We start from the raw sequence: 15,558 nt of genomic DNA, 5'->3' as shown, positions 1-15,558 counted from the left end.
TCTGGTATGATGCATTTTAGCAACCGTCAGCCAGAGTTCTGTGTCTGGGAATGAAGTCCTTTCTCTGGCTCTTCCAACTCATACTTACCTGGCAGGGGAGATACCATGATCAAGAAGGTGGTTCACCCAGGGCGAGGCTTAACCATTGCACTCCGGTTATGCTGACCCCTGCGAATTCCCCAAATGTGGGAATCTCGACTGCATAATTTGTGGTAGTGGGGGACTGCGTTCGCGCTCTCCCCTGAACATACTGTTGAAAAAATAAACAGTTCTTACCTCATGATGTCCTGTAGAGTGCATGCCAGCAACTTTGCTGGACTATGCATTTTGTCATAAATTTGGATGCCAGTGACGAATGGGTGTGGCCTTTTGGTTGTGACCGGAGTTGCGTGTTCTCCCTTCCAAGGTTTTTCTCTCTTTGCGGGAATCAATGTACTTCAATTTTTCCAATGCTGGCATGCTCAGGTTAAAGGCTTTTGTGCAGCAGGTTTGCTTTCTGACATGCAGAAACAGCTTGCCCAGGTCTGCTACTGCGGAAAGCACTGAACTCTGGTATGATGCATTTTAGCAACCGTCAGCCAGAGTTCTGTGTCTGGGAATGAAGTCCTTTCTCTGGCTCTTCCAACTCATACTTACCTGGCAGGGGAGATACCATGATCAAGAAGGTGGTTCACCCAGGGCGAGGCTTAACCATTGCACTCCGGTTATGCTGACCCTGCGAATTCCCCAAATGTGGGAATCTCGACTGCATAATTTGTGGTAGTGGGGGACTGCGTTCGCGCTCCCCTGAAAATACTGTTGAAAAAATAAACAGTTCTTACCTCATGATGTCCTGTAGAGTGCATGCCAGCCAGAGTTCTGTGTCTGGGAATCAAGTCCTTTTCTCTGGCTCTTCCAACTCATACTACCTGGCAGGGAGATACCATGATCAAGAAGGTGGTTCACCCAGGGCGAGGCTTAACCATTGCACTCCGGTTATGCTGACCCCTGCGAATTCCCCAAATGTGGGAATCTCGACTGCATAATTTGTGGTAGTGGGGGACTGCGTTCGCGCTCTCCCCTGAACATAATGTTGAAAAAATAAACAGTTCTTACCTCATGATGTCCTGTAGAGTGCATGCCAGCAACTTTGCTGGACTATGCATTTTGTCATAAATTTGGATGCCAGTGACGAATGGGTGTGGCCTTTTGGTTGTGACCGAGTTGCGTGTTCTCCCTTCCAAGGTTTTTCTCTCTTTGCGGGAATCAATGTACTTCAATTTTTCCAATGCTGGCATGCTCAGGTTAAAGGCTTTTGTGCAGCAGGTTTGCTTTCTGACATGCAGAAACAGCTTGCCCAGGTCTGCTACTGCGGAAAGCACTGAACTCTGGTATGATGCATTTTAGCAACCGTCAGCCAGAGTTCTGTGTCTGGGAATGAAGTCCTTTCTCTGGCTCTTCCAACTCATACTTACCTGGCAGGGGAGATACCATGATCAAGAAGGTGGTTCACCCAGGGCGAGGCTTAACCATTGCACTCCGGTTATGCTGACCCCTGCGAATTCCCCAAATGTGGGAATCTCGACTGCATAATTTGTGGTAGTGGGGGACTGCGTTCGCGCTCTCCCCTGAACATAATGTTGAAAAAAAAACAGTTCTTACCTCATGATGTCCTGTAGAGTGCATGCCAGCAACTTTGCTGGACTATGCATTTTGTCATAAATTTGGATGCCAGTGACGAATGGGTGTGGCCTTTTGGTTGTGACCGAGTTGCGTGTTCTCCCTTCCAAGGTTTTTCTCTCTTTGCGGGAATCAATGTACTTCAATTTTTCCAATGCTGGCATGCTCAGGTTAAAGGCTTTTGTGCAGCAGGTTTGCTTTCTGACATGCAGAAACAGCTTGCCCAGGTCTGCTACTGCGGAAAGCACTGAACTCTGGTATGATGCATTTTAGCAACCGTCAGCCAGAGTTCTGTGTCTGGGAATGAAGTCCTTTTCTCTGGCTCTTCCAACTCATACTTACCTGGCAGGGGAGATACCATGATCAAGAAGGTGGTTCACCCAGGGCGAGGCTTAACCATTGCACTCCGGTTATGCTGACCCTGCGAATTCCCCAAATGTGGGAATCTCGACTGCATAATTTGTGGTAGTGGGGGACTGCGTTAGCGCTCTCCCCTGAACATACTGTTGAAAAAATAAACAGTTCTTACCTCATGATGTCCTGTAGAGTGCATGCCAGCCAGAGTTCTGTGTCTGGCGGAATCAAGTCCTTTTCTCTGCTCTCCAACTCATATTACCTGGCAGGGGAGATACCATGATCAAGAAGGGGGTTCACCCAGGGCGAGGCTTAACCATTGCACTCCGGTTATGCTGACCCTGCGAATTCCCCAAATGTGGAATCTCGACTGCATTTGTGGTAGTGGTGGGACTGCGTTCGCGCTCTCCCCTGAACATAATGTTGAAAAATAAACAGTTCTTACCTCATGATGTCCTGTAGAGTGCATGCCAGCAACTTTGCTGGACTATGCATTTTGTCATAAATTTAGATGCCAGTGACGAATGGGTGTGGCCTTTTGGTTGTGACCGAGTTGCGTGTTCTCCCTTCCAAGGTTTTTCTCTCTTTGCGGGAATCAATGTACTTCAATTTTTCCAATGCTGGCATGCTCAGGTTAAAGGCTTTTGTGCAGCAGGTTTGCTTTCTGACATGCAGAAACAGCTTGCCCAGGTCTGCTACTGCGGGGAAAGCACTGAACTCTGGTATGATGCATTTTAGCAACCGTCAGCCAGAGTTCTGTGTCTGGGAATGAAGTCCTTTTCTCTGGCTCTTCCAACTCATACTTACCTGGCAGGGGAGATACCATGATCAAGAAGGTGGTTCACCCAGGGCGAGGCTTAACCATTGCACTCCGGTTATGCTGACCCCTGCGAATTCCCCAAATGTGGGAATCTCGACTGCATAATTTGTGGTAGTGGGGGACTGCGTTCGCGCTCTCCCCTGAACATACTGTTGAAAAAATAAACAGTTCTTACCTCATGATGTCCTGTAGAGTGCATGCCAGCAACTTTGCTGGACTATGCATTTTGTCATAAATTTGGATGCCAGTGACGAATGGGTGTGGCCTTTTGGTTGTGACCGAGTTGCGTGTTCTCCCTTCCAAGGTTTTCTCTCTTTGCGGGAATCAATGTACTTCAATTTTTCCAATGCTGGCATGCTCAGGTTAAAGCTTTTGTGCAGCAGGTTTGCTTTCTGACATGCAGAAACAGCTTGCCAGGTCTGCTACTGCGGAAAGCACTGAACTCTGGTATGATGCATTTTAGCAACCGTCAGCCAGAGTTCTGTGTCTGGGAATGAAGTCCTTTTCTCTCTGGCTCTTCCAACTCATACTTACCTGCAGGGAGATACCATGATCAAGAAGGTGGTTCCCCAGGGCGAGGCTTAACCATTGCACTCCGGTTATGCTGACCCCTGCGAATTCCCCAAATGTGGGAATCTCGACTGCATAATTTGTGGTAGTGGGGGACTGCGTTCGCGCTCTCCCTGAACATAATGTTGAAAAAATAAACAGTTTCTTACCTCATGATGTCCTGTAGAGTGCATGCCAGCCAGAGTTCTGTGTCTGGGAATCAAGTCCTTTTCTCTGGCTCTTCCAACTCATACTTACCTGGCAGGGGAGATACCATGATCAAGAAGGTGGTTCACCCAGGGCGAGGCTTAACCATTGCACTCCGGTTATGCTGACCCCTGCGAATTCCCCAAATGTGGGAATCTCGACTGCATAATTTGTGGTAGTGGGGGACTGCGTTCGCGCTCTCCCCTGAACATACTGTTGAAAAAAAAAACAGTTCTTACCTCATGATGTCCTGTAGAGTGCATGCCAGCAACTTTGCTGGACTATGCATTTTGTCATAAATTGGATGCCAGTGACGAATGGGTGTGGCCTTTTGGTTGTGACCGAGTTGCGTGTTCTCCCTTCCAAGGTTTTTCTCTCTTTGCGGGAATCAATGTACTTCAATTTTTCCAATGCTGGCATGCTCAGGTTAAGGCTTTTGTGCAGCAGGTTTGCTTTCTGACATGCAGAAACAGCTTGCCCAGGTCTGCTACTGCGGAAAGCACTGAACTCTGGTATGATGCATTTTAGCAACCGTCAGCCAGAGTTCTGTGTCTGGGAATGAAGTCCTTTTCTCTGGCTCTTCCAACTCATACTTACCTGGCAGGGAGATACCATGATCAAGAAGGTGGTTCACCCAGGGCGAGGCTTAACCATTGCACTCCGGTTATGCTGACCCCTGCGAATTCCCCAAATGTGGGAATCTCGACTGCATAATTTGTGGTAGTGGGGGACTGCGTTCGCGCTCTCCCCTGAACATAATGTTGAAAAAAAAACCAGTTCTTACCTCATGATGTCCTGTAGAGTGCATGCCAGCAACTTTGCTGGACTATGCATTTTGTCATAAATTTAGATGCCAGTGACGAATGGGTGTGGCCTTTTGGTTGTGACCGAGTTGCGTGTTCTCCCTTCCAAGGTTTTTCTCTCTTTGCGGGAATCAATGTACTTCAATTTTTCCAATGCTGGCATGCTCAGGTTAAAGGCTTTTGTGCAGCAGGTTTGCTTTCTGACATGCAGAAACAGCTTGCCCAGGTCTGCTACTGCGGGAAAGCACTGAACTCTGGTATGATGCATTTTAGCAACCGTCAGCCAGAGTTCTGTGTCTGGGAATGAAGTCCTTTTCTCTGGCTCTTCCAACTCATACTTACCTGGCAGGGGAGATACCATGATCAAGAAGGTGGTTCACCCAGGGCGAGGCTTAACCATTGCACTCCGGTTATGCTGACCCTGCGAATTCCCCAAATGTGGGAATCTCGACTGCATAATTTGTGGTAGTGGGGGACTGCGTTCGCGCTCTCCCCTGAACATACTGTTGAAAAAAAAACAGTTCTTACCTCATGATGTCCTGTAGAGTGCATGCCAGCAACTTTGCTGGACTATGCATTTTGTCATAAATTGGATGCCAGTGACGAATGGGTGTGGCCTTTTGGTTGTGACCGAGTTGCGTGTTCTCCCTTCCAAGGTTTTTCTCTCTTTGCGGGAATCAATGTACTTCAATTTTTCCAATGCTGGCATGCTCAGGTTAAAGGCTTTTGTGCAGCAGGTTTGCTTTCTGACATGCAGAAACAGCTTGCCCAGGTCTGCTACTGCGGAAAGCACTGAACTCTGGTATGATGCATTTTAGCAACCGTCAGCCAGAGTTCTGTGTCTGGGAATGAAGTCCTTTTCTCTGGCTCTTCCAACTCATACTTACCTGGCAGGGGAGATACCATGATCAAGAAGGTGGTTCACCCAGGGCGAGGCTTAACCATTGCACTCCGGTTATGCTGACCCCTGCGAGCGGCGATGCGCCGAATGGTAGTGCAATTATCCTTGAGTGTCATAGGTCAAGAGTCTGTGTTAGCTAGTCATTTACATATGCCTTCCCCCCAAGGAGGATCTTCAAGGAGTTGACTGTACATGTGACCTTTGACATCATCAAAACAAACAGTAAGGTTCCCTATCTGTCAAGAAATAAAGGGATACAGTTTGTGTATTAATGCACATCACTGATCCAAAGTTGCTGTTTATATTAAAACTTTTATAATAGTTGCAATGGCACATCACAATTTCATAGTTGCACTAAGCATAATCCTCTGCATTCATTTTAATTACTTTTAGTCTTCTTAGTTGCACACCAAGTCCCACCTGGTATGCTTCTTCATGGCTTTGTCATGTTAATCAACAGAAGGAATGATTAAATGTATGTATTGCAATACCGTTGCTATATTTTAAGTGTGTGTATGGACAAAAGCTATTCAAAAGTCTGTCAGTGTAATTCTTTTGCTCCCTTTCTTTCAATAAAGTAGCTGGATTCAAAAGAAATGTATGGTTGTGTGAGCACTTTTTTATTTTCCCTAGACACCACTTATTCATATGCTTAGGATGAAGGATTAGATGTATTTATTGTAATACCTTTGCTATATTTGTGTGTGTGTGTGTGTGTGTGTGTGTGTGTGTGTGTGTGTGTGTGTGTGTGTGTGTGTGTACAAAAGTGATTAAAAAGTCATGCCATGTAATTCTGCTTGCTCCTCCACTTAGTCATATGCCTCTTATGGCACTTAACTGTTTTTCCAACAGAAGCCATTTGTTTATATATTGTTTATAGGCCATTATGGGGGCATTTTGAAAAGTGTGATGCACATTTAAAGGCATTTGTTACTCTATAGGCCCCATGTCTTCACTTTAAATTATTCTGCAACATGTGTTGAATCCTTTGACAATGAATCAATTTACAGACACTCTCATGACTCATTGTGACTGAATTTTATTCAGTACTGCAGCAAACTTGCCAGTATCCAAGTTAAAGAGCAATGTTGACACCAGAACACAGTAAACAGCTGATGACAGTGCAGAGAACAAAAGATAAGGGGCACTTTAAGACCAGAGAACATAGAATGTAGAACAGTCAAACTTATACACAAGAACTATATAAACTATTTACAATGGGCCCTCACAAAGTGCATGACATGTTTTATTTAACCAGGTAGAAAACACTGCTCAAATGTAATAACTAGCCAAAATACAGTTAGTGCAAATTGGGGTCTGGTTAGTGATGTAGCTGAGTAATAACACAATATATATGAATACACAGTCTATATGAAAGCTGAAATTTAGTAAAGAGTCAGTATACAGTTAGTGCAAGTTGTGGTCTAGTTAGTAATATGATAAGGTAAAGTAATTTAGACTATTAGTCCCACACTGGGGAAAATTCCTGTGCTACAGCAGCTCAGAAGAGAAAAAAATACACATCAGAATAACACAGATACACTAAGTTGATTAAAAAAAAGAAAGTGTAAGAAATAGAAAACACATAATTAGTTATTATAATAAAAGTAATAAAACAAACATATTTCCAAAATAAACACCCTTATATAAACAGACAGTATATAAACAGATATACAGATGAGTAAGATGCGGATGAATAGAAATAAAATATTGCATAGTTGAATGTAACAGAGTAATAAAAATAGATAAATATGTATAGTGCAGAATATTGCCCAGTGATGGCTCGTATCACAGAAACAGTGCTACATTATAATGTATTAAAGAGTTTGACTGCTGCTTAAATTAAGAATCTTCAGAAGCACTCCTTCATGCACTGAGGGTGCCGCAGTTTGCTGAAGGAGCTGCTCAGTGTCAATAACACAATAAACATGAATAGGCAGTCTAAAAAAATGTTAAAATGTAGGAAAGAGTTAATATACAGTTAGTGCAAATATGTATATATAAATGCTGAAATGGTCAAATAGGGAAACAGTGCAGAGGACCAATGGTGCCACGTTAAAGGGCACTTGTAAGACCAGACCCCGCATAAAAACTCAAAACGTAGAACATTAACACATATATACACTATTTACAATATACACTATTTATAATGGGCCAGACGTGTCCTTCTCCAATCCATCCACAACAGAGACAAAATGTTCAAAGTTTTTAAATTTTCTGTTCTCCAGTCCCTTGGAGGGTGAAATGTTGATTGCAGGGCAAAATGTCTTTTTTTGGTATTTTTTGTGTCCCTGTATTTTGTGCCCGCACGCCTTGCAGGTCGGGAGATGCTGCACCCTCTTAAGCTTAACGCCCAGTCCTGTGGGGTGGTCTGACATTTTCCTCTTGTACTGTGTCGATCGAGACCATGACGATCCTACCACAGGGTTCTGCCCAGAGGCCGGCTGAACAGCTGGTCTGATGGGCACAGGCGGAGTGATCGGGACGGACGCCTGACCAGCAGGCTGCGTGGAGGAGGGGCCCGCAGACTGGGAAACAAAGGGCAGCACAGGCCTGGTGATGGTGGAGGTGGCGGGGATTCTCCTAACCGGCAGAGGCAGTGGTGGCTGAGGAGGAAGCTGTGGAAGAGGCTGTGGCGTCGTCACCAGCATGTTGGTCCGTCCCTTCAAGACCTTTGTGCCGGCTGTGCTGGGCGTGGGGACATACTCCATAACGGGGTAGTCAGGTGGTGGGAGGACGGCAGGCTGGCGTGGTGCAGGAGGCAGCTTTTCAGATGACACCGAGTTGGTCTTGGAGATGACGGCTGGCTGCCTGGTGGCGTGCAGGTTCACCAGCCTCTCTTGCTGGCGGATGAAGTCCCTCACTGTTTTTGTGTTTATTTTTGGGAGAGGGATGCCTGCCTTGCACAGGACTGGGTCATCCACCAAGACTCTGTGCTGGATCCTGTCATAGGCATTAAGGATCCTGGTTTTCTCGGGGCTGGAGCGAGAGGCCTTAGGGGCGCGCAGCCACAGGAGCTTGACAAGCACATACATGAGGCGATTGTTCTGCATACTGATGTCCTGCTGTGCTGGCGCGTACCTTTTGGCCATCTTGACTCTCTGGATCAAGGCGGCGTCAGCAAGATCATCCCTCTTGGTTCGGCAGTACAATGTGTTGCCCCAGTGTGTGCGGTACAGCTGGTGGTATTTCTGCGGCTGCTTGTCGTGCTCCTCCACCGCATTCCAGGATTCAAGGACCCTGTTCCTTTGCTCCGTGTTGAGGAGCAGCTTCAGGTCTGTCAAGCCGACCTCCACCAGCGCAGCACAGAAGGCCTCCAGCTTCTTAAACCCGGGCAGAGGATTGTCACTGCAGACATCCTCCTGTAAAACACACACGGAGACACACACCCAGAGAAAAGTAGGTAAGTTCCAGTGCGTACAATATCTTGTTTTTTAGCGGTCACATGTATCACTCTATATTCTTCTATCAGACAAGTAGGTACTCTACTCACAAATGCCGGAGGGTTGACCGTAGCAGTCTCACTGCTGATTAATGTCATGTGGGGCTCAACAGCAGGATGGTCCTCGTCGCTCTGGTACGCCTCGTCCGCTTCGGCATCTGGGTCGGCCTGCCCGGGCTGAATGACCTCCTCCTCTGGCCCGGGACCGTCGTTGACGATGCCCTTAAGAGAGAAGGACTCTCCCGTGCTCTGGCTGAAAAGATATTCCAGCCCAAGCAGCTCGTCCGACTGGACGTCGGCAGGGGCCCGGAAGTTCTCCTCCACAGTCTCACCAAACAGCAGCTGGCAGCGGGCATTGAGGCGGTCAATGAGTGGCGCTGAGTAGACTCGGTGGTGCCGGCCTCTGCCCTTAAATACGGCGTCCGAGCTGCGGTTGGAGTTCCACCTGGCAATTCCACTGATGAGGTAGACCTGGTAAGGCCGTGCCGCACAGTGTGGACCTGAACATCACAACAACAGGTATCAGGTATTATTGGGCAGGTATGCACAAAAAACAAGGAATTTGACTTCGGATTATCTTTCTCTCAAAGTAAAACACTCACTTATAATGATAAAAACAGAAATAGAAGTATACAGTATAACAATGGAGTTTTAATAGAGAAAATTATACAACAACAATTGAAGAGAGAGAAGGAATAGTGCAATAGTGTTCTGAGATTAAGATTTAAATTTAAATACAGTGCAAGACAGTTCAGTGCAATGGTTATATAGTAATAATAAAAGTGTAAGATTGAAAATATTCATGAGGTACATGAACAGGACAGTGTTGATTGGCTTTATTACGTGTAAGGGTAGGGCTATTTCTTACCAGTATTATTAAAGTATTACAAAAGTGACACGTGTTGTCTTTTTATGCTGTTAAAGAAGTCATTTGTCCCTTTAGATTACCTGGAATCATATGGGGCAGTGACTTGTGGAACCCCTCCAGGCTGTTGCTCCCACGCAGGCCCTTGTAATAAGGTAGGTCCACACCATTGATGGTCGTTGTGCGAGCAACCCGGTACATGGCCATGCCTGGTGGGTCCTGGATGCATTCCAGGTGTCGCTGCTGGCTGGCCCACATCTCATCAATGGCTGCTGTAAACATAAAACACACACACACACACACACACACAGGTGCATGGTGAGCTGTTGTTGTTTTGCACATTGTGTGTGTGTGTGTGTGTGTGTGTGTGTGTGTGTGTGTGTGTGTGTGTGTGCGCATGATTGAGGTGTTTTTTCTTACCAGGGGACTTAAAGAGGCTGACGCCGCTCTCGTCGAGCCCTGCTGGACCCTTGAGCTCTTCAATGACCAGGTGGACAAGACGAAATGTCTCCTGGGCACCAAGGGTGAGACGCCGGACATGGTGTTGCAGCTGGTCTCGGGAGATGTAACGCCGGACCACATCCTCGTCCGTCACCACCTCCAGTGTGGTCGGGTCTTTGGCCCTCACAGCCGTGATGAGTAGCTGGAGGTCCTCACGGTTATAGGCCAGCACTGCCCCGCCCAGCGCAGACTTGAAGGCGGCATACTTGGAGTGGGCCTCGGTCCGCAGAGCAGCATCGAAGCGATGGATCCAGTGGAAAATGTCCAGCCTAACCACCATCCCGTTGTCCACCCAAGGCTGGAAGAGCGTCTCCACGGCCGTCGGACCCTGTGCCTTGCAGCACCCCCTGTCAATGTAAAGGATCTTGGGTACGGGTTGATTGGCGAGCCGGAACCGCTCCACCACGCCATGGCACATGGGCCCAAGCTTCTCCACAGACTCCTCACAGGTGAGGACAAAGGACACAATCTGGGAGAACTCGTTGCCGATGCTGGTGAACCACTCGGCCGAGCCCTTGCCCTCCCCAGACAATTTCTTCACCACCTACAACAAAACAAACAAATACACACAGTTAAGTTTAGTTTTGCATAATGTGGTGATTCCCTGTGACCACTTGTATGTCAACACACTTTGGTTAACTTGCCTTCTTTGTGGAGTCCATTTTCAGGACGATGCCAAACGTGGAGAGTATCTGGCTCCGGTAGTCCTGAACGTTGTCTGCCTCGGCCAGGAGGAAGGCGTGCCGCAGGAGACGTGCGCAGGGTAGCTCTCTGGGAAGAGGTGCCGCCTGGAAGTCCCCGTGGCCCAATGCAGAGACGATGCCTCCAGGTTTCACCAAGGCCATGAGGAGCGTGGTGTAGAGGTCTTTCCTCTGATGGTAGTCCTCCATGTGGTTCTCCTGCACCTGCCGCCACACCTTAATCATAGTGTTACCCTCTGTGCGGTCACGCAGGAGGCGGATAACAGTTTTGTCCACCCCACGCTTTGCGGTCAGCACGGCCGGAAACCTGGCCCGATGAGCCTCGCTCAGCTGCTGCAGGATGACGTCGTCCCACGCCAGCCACCGACCCATGGGACCACTCTCTCCGCCCCTGGCAGCCTTGAGACACGGCCCGCAGGAAACGACCTCTGTTGCCATGGTGTACCAACCGGACACATCGCAGATGTGACGTACCTAAAACACACATCAGAGAGAGAGCGAGAGAGGGAGGAAGGGAGAGAGAGAGATCACGCATCAATCACAGATCAGCATTCATGTGTCTTAAGTAGTCAATACTGATGTAAGTATTACTCTAAACACAAGTGTGAAGAGACTGAGCCTTACCCTGGTGTGGTAACCAGACTTGGTGAGGTGCGTGTTGCCTCCGGCCCCAGCGCACTTATCACCGCGCGGACACTTCAGGGAGCACCGCCACACTCCAATGGGGCGCCAGAAGAAGACACGGCTGCGGAAAAAGGCCTGTGGAGCGGGGATGCCGCCGCTAACAAAGCCGGGTGGCTCAGGGGGTAAAACCACATCCGGTCAGACTTCAGGACGCGCCGCCTTCTAATGATGCCTTTTATGTCCTTATACATTTGCACAGGTGTAAAGAGGCCTCTCTCGCTGTCCTCCTTCAGCCAGGGGATGTCTGCAGAGGGGATGCCATGGGACTCTTCCCACAGCCGCACCCATCCTTCCAGCTCCACCTGCAAGACGAGACATACAACACACAGCATTTAGTTATTCATTTTCCGTAATGTGGTTGTAAGTAACCAGGGATTTTATGAAATGCATTAACATTGCTTGTGTATGTTGTGATTTTAAACTTACAGGAGAGTCACTCTGCGGCAAGGTGGTACCAGACGCAGGCTGGCTGTTGGAGGTCGATGGCGGCTCCTCAGGGCGAGCATCAGGGGGAGACTGACCAGGCGCTGAAGATGGCAGGGGCGTCTGCTGCTTGGTACTCTCACTAAAGGCAGCCTTGCTGGTGGAGGGCAGTGAGGGCAGCTGGGGCTTCTGCTGCTTGCTGCGCTTTGCTTTTTTGCTGGTAGACAGAGGAGACTGCTCGGGACGCTCTGCAGTTGCTGGCACACTGGTGGAGAGCGGCGGCTGTTTGGGATGGGATTTGTTGGGCAAGAGCTCCCCATGGCTCTCAAAGGTGACGAGGGCATCCACCAACATGGTGTCGTCCAGAGTCTCATCGGACCATGATGAGTGGGAGGTGACAGCTGCTGCAGGGGACCTTGAAGAGCTGGAAGTGGCGGCAGCAGGAGTGGCATCCTGTGGAGGCTTCTGTGAATTACAGGAGGATAGTGTGAGCTTTTTAATCTAAAGAACCTGAATTGGACAGGTTTGCATAAACAAACTAAGAATGTGATACTAGGATTTTGCTGTCAAAGTACAACACAATTACTTCTCATATAAAGAATAAAAACAGAAATGACATTTAGAAATATAAAAATTACCTATAAGTATACAGTATAACACTACAAATTTACTAAAAATATACAATAACAAATTGAAGAGAGGGAAGGAATAGGAATATTGGTCTGAAATTAAGATTTAATTATAAATATAGTGAGAGACAGTTCAGTGCAATAGTCATACATAGGACAAATCTATCTGTAAAATTCTGTTTATAATAGTATTAATTTCTATATTTATACACTAATTATCATTCACTCAAAATCACTTAAAAATCCTTTGCTCCTAAGTTGCCAGTAGGCCTAAAACAATGTAGTTACCTCTTTGTCAAGAATGTAGTGACGAAAGCGCTTGAGTGACTTGGAGGTGATGTCGCTCTCCTTCATCAGCAGCCACTGCTTGACAGATGAGTGAGCCTCCTGCGCCATCTTCCGCTCTTGCTCACTCCCAGCTCCAAGGTCTACCTGGTGGTGCTTGTGCAGACTGTACCACTGCCACATCTCAAGAAAAGTAAAGGACCTGAAGCGGCCCATGCCGTAAATGGCCCTGTCAATATTGATCTCAAGGTGGCAGGAGACTGGTGGAAAGAGCTGCACGTAGTTCAGCAGGCTGTCCTTCACCCACTCATCGTTGATGGCCGCACGCCTCCCTGGCTGACGGCTCTCCTTGATGTGGCGGTCAATGAGACTGAAATACATACATATGTCATTGTTAGTTTCAGTAAAGGGAAACTGTAGTGTGGTTTGGTTTGGTTTTCTGGGAAATGCTCAGTGTTGGAGAGTTGTTTCAAACATGTTATACATTATGGATTACTAGTTACTGCCTTCTGAGAGTAATTACTTATTACAATATTACTGTCTCTGCGTTGTAATGCATGTTACTGAGATTGTAACAGGTATAATATTACCAAAGATGTATTAGTAATGCGTTATATTGCGTATTAGAATAAATAACTGTAATTGCGTTACTTTGTGACTCTTTTTTACTCCCAACACTGGAAATGCTTACTATTTGACGTATCCCACGTCGTTCTCCACCAACCACTTGAAGGTCCTACCAGTGTAGCGCCCAAATGTTAACATCAGCTTTCCTAGGTACTGTGCCTCAGTGGGCCTTTCCAGACCACAGCTCCTTTTTGCTGAAGACAAAACAGGTTATAACCTTAGTGAACAAGCATGCAAAAGCTCTAGTGTACCACATTAGGCTGTCATTGCTTGTAGTATAACTGCAATTCAAAGATGTTACCTTCCTCGAAGGCAGTCTTGGGATCCCTCAGCCTGTGGTCCTGTGGTCCCGCAAACTGACTTCTTCCCTGCTGGCCTTGGCTTCCTTTGAAGCTTTTAGCAGGCATTGTTGCCTCTCCGCAGGTAGGCTGGTGTCGACAATTTGGAGGGCTGGCAGCAAAGGATCCATGTCCTGAAATTGGCAACAGACTATTATCAATACCTGATATTGGCAACAGGCTTTTATCAAAATCCTAGTTACCTTCAGTACGGCCTGTTGACGGTGTGCAGGGGCCTCTGGGTTGACAATGATCTTTGCTTAAAGATACTGAAACACACTTAAAACAGTAACAGCACATTAGTATTTTTATTTTAATATTTCATATAATGTATTCAGTTTCTAATATGACAATGCATGTTGGTGTACAAAAGGTCATTGATACCCTTTTATCACACAGCGAGGGAGGAGGAAGTGTCAGAGCAGAATGACAACTGCTCAATCCTGATTAATCTTCTGATGAATATATTTTTGAGGTTGAGTTTATATAACTTCTGAAGTTGACATTTTATCCACTTTTCAGCTTCCCTCTTACAACGTTTGTATGCCAACTTTACACTCAAAATCACTTTAAAAAAATCCTTTGCTCCAAAAGTTGCCAGTAGGCCTAAAACATGTCTGTCAATTTCTATTTGATGAAATGCATTCCTGAGATGGCACGTGCTGAGATGGTATAGCATGAACAGAAACATGAATTAGGTTAGTAATATGTAAAAGTTACAAATAATAAAATAACAGCAACAATAACCTTATTCTGCAACATGATTTTTCCAGCAGTAGTTGAGTTATTTAACAACTAGGCTGACTAAAGCTTTTTTGTTAAGATATAATGAGGGATTCTTTCACTCTGGTGACTGTCTTCACTGTCTTCACTGTCTTTTACTGTCTTTTTTACTGTCTGTCTTTTTTACTGTCTGTCATTAATGAAAACTACGCAGACCAGGCCTATGCTTAGTCTGTCATAACAAGTTAGTAACGTTAACGTTCGCAGTAACTTTTACGTAAACGGCGTACTCTTAACAATGTTCCGCAGTGGCTAGACAACATATACAATGTAATGTATTATTTAATAGGCTAATAGAAAATTGAATGAACGTTTAGCGGTAACTACAGCCTGGGTCTGTCGGAGGTTTCTTCGCCACTGTCGCAATCAATGCTCTGGTCGGCAGAATAGTCGGGTCCTTTTAAATTATAGAATGTGTTTTATACCTAGCTACTCTATCTGTAAAATGTCTTGAGATAACCCATTATGAATTGATATTATAAATAAAATTGAATTGAATTTAACGGTAGGCTAGCCGGTCAACAGGACTTTTTTAGTCAACTTAGGCTATGGCTAACTTTAGTTGATAGTTAATAGTTTACCAAACGATAAAAAAAATTCAGGCATTGTAAAAATTTAAGCAGTGAGTGTTATAAACAATTATTTCATTCAAACTTACCAGGGTAGGTAACGACGATCGGAGATCTCCATTGACCGTAGCGTCACGTTCAGGTTTGAATGTGGGCAGGTTCAGTTAAATGCCGGCTCGGCATGTGATTGGTAGTCTACGTTGGCTGACCGAACGTAGACAGTTCGGCTCTCTGATTGGCTCAGAGTCTACAATGAACGTAGACTCTGAGCCAATGACGGACCGTAACTGTCTACGTTCAACGTAGACTTTTGCACTTCGGTAGAGAGAACGTCTGCGAATTCCCCAAATGTGGGAATCTCGACTGCATAATTTGTGGTAGTGGGGGACTGCGTTCGCGCTCTCCCCTGAACATACTG

The 15,558-nt window shown here is 46.4% G+C and overlaps 12 non-coding genes and 1 pseudogene across 12 annotated transcripts; all 13 read left to right on the top strand.

Moving 5' to 3' along the window:
• Positions 1 to 80: 80 nt before the first annotated feature.
• Positions 81 to 244, top strand: LOC116679925 (U1 spliceosomal RNA). The gene has a single exon (XR_004329566.1). It is a non-coding gene; the product is annotated as a U1 spliceosomal RNA (small nuclear RNA).
• Positions 245 to 628: 384 nt separating this feature from the next.
• On the top strand, positions 629 to 789 carry LOC116679905 (U1 spliceosomal RNA). The gene has a single exon (XR_004329548.1). It is a non-coding gene; the product is annotated as a U1 spliceosomal RNA (small nuclear RNA).
• Positions 790 to 901: 112 nt separating this feature from the next.
• LOC116679907 (U1 spliceosomal RNA) lies at positions 902 to 1,063 on the top strand. The gene has a single exon (XR_004329550.1). It is a non-coding gene; the product is annotated as a U1 spliceosomal RNA (small nuclear RNA).
• Positions 1,064 to 1,446: 383 nt separating this feature from the next.
• Positions 1,447 to 1,610, top strand: LOC116679924 (U1 spliceosomal RNA). The gene has a single exon (XR_004329565.1). It is a non-coding gene; the product is annotated as a U1 spliceosomal RNA (small nuclear RNA).
• Positions 1,611 to 1,993: 383 nt separating this feature from the next.
• Positions 1,994 to 2,156, top strand: LOC116679896 (U1 spliceosomal RNA). Its single transcript, XR_004329539.1, has one exon. It is a non-coding gene; the product is annotated as a U1 spliceosomal RNA (small nuclear RNA).
• Positions 2,157 to 2,268: 112 nt separating this feature from the next.
• LOC116679915 (U1 spliceosomal RNA) lies at positions 2,269 to 2,427 on the top strand. The gene has a single exon (XR_004329558.1). It is a non-coding gene; the product is annotated as a U1 spliceosomal RNA (small nuclear RNA).
• Positions 2,428 to 2,812: 385 nt separating this feature from the next.
• On the top strand, positions 2,813 to 2,976 carry LOC116679922 (U1 spliceosomal RNA). Its single transcript, XR_004329563.1, has one exon. It is a non-coding gene; the product is annotated as a U1 spliceosomal RNA (small nuclear RNA).
• A 383-nt stretch (positions 2,977 to 3,359) lies between these two features.
• LOC116679909 (U1 spliceosomal RNA) lies at positions 3,360 to 3,520 on the top strand. Its single transcript, XR_004329552.1, has one exon. It is a non-coding gene; the product is annotated as a U1 spliceosomal RNA (small nuclear RNA).
• Positions 3,521 to 3,632: 112 nt separating this feature from the next.
• On the top strand, positions 3,633 to 3,796 carry LOC116679911 (U1 spliceosomal RNA). Its single transcript, XR_004329554.1, has one exon. It is a non-coding gene; the product is annotated as a U1 spliceosomal RNA (small nuclear RNA).
• A 382-nt stretch (positions 3,797 to 4,178) lies between these two features.
• On the top strand, positions 4,179 to 4,341 carry LOC116679899 (U1 spliceosomal RNA). The gene has a single exon (XR_004329542.1). It is a non-coding gene; the product is annotated as a U1 spliceosomal RNA (small nuclear RNA).
• A 385-nt stretch (positions 4,342 to 4,726) lies between these two features.
• LOC116679886 (U1 spliceosomal RNA) lies at positions 4,727 to 4,889 on the top strand. Its single transcript, XR_004329529.1, has one exon. It is a non-coding gene; the product is annotated as a U1 spliceosomal RNA (small nuclear RNA).
• Positions 4,890 to 5,271: 382 nt separating this feature from the next.
• On the top strand, positions 5,272 to 5,426 carry LOC116679919 (uncharacterized; annotated as a pseudogene).
• A 9,963-nt stretch (positions 5,427 to 15,389) lies between these two features.
• Positions 15,390 to 15,549, top strand: LOC116679921 (U1 spliceosomal RNA). The gene has a single exon (XR_004329562.1). It is a non-coding gene; the product is annotated as a U1 spliceosomal RNA (small nuclear RNA).
• The last annotated feature ends 9 nt before the right edge of the window (positions 15,550 to 15,558 follow it).

Source organism: Etheostoma spectabile, unplaced genomic scaffold (assembly GCF_008692095.1).
Source record: "Etheostoma spectabile isolate EspeVRDwgs_2016 unplaced genomic scaffold, UIUC_Espe_1.0 scaffold00018274, whole genome shotgun sequence".
In the NCBI taxonomy this organism is placed as follows: Eukaryota; Metazoa; Chordata; class Actinopteri; order Perciformes; family Percidae; genus Etheostoma; species Etheostoma spectabile.
The sequence above is the reverse complement of the archived record's forward strand: the minus strand, read 5'-3'. Positions and strand labels throughout refer to the sequence as shown.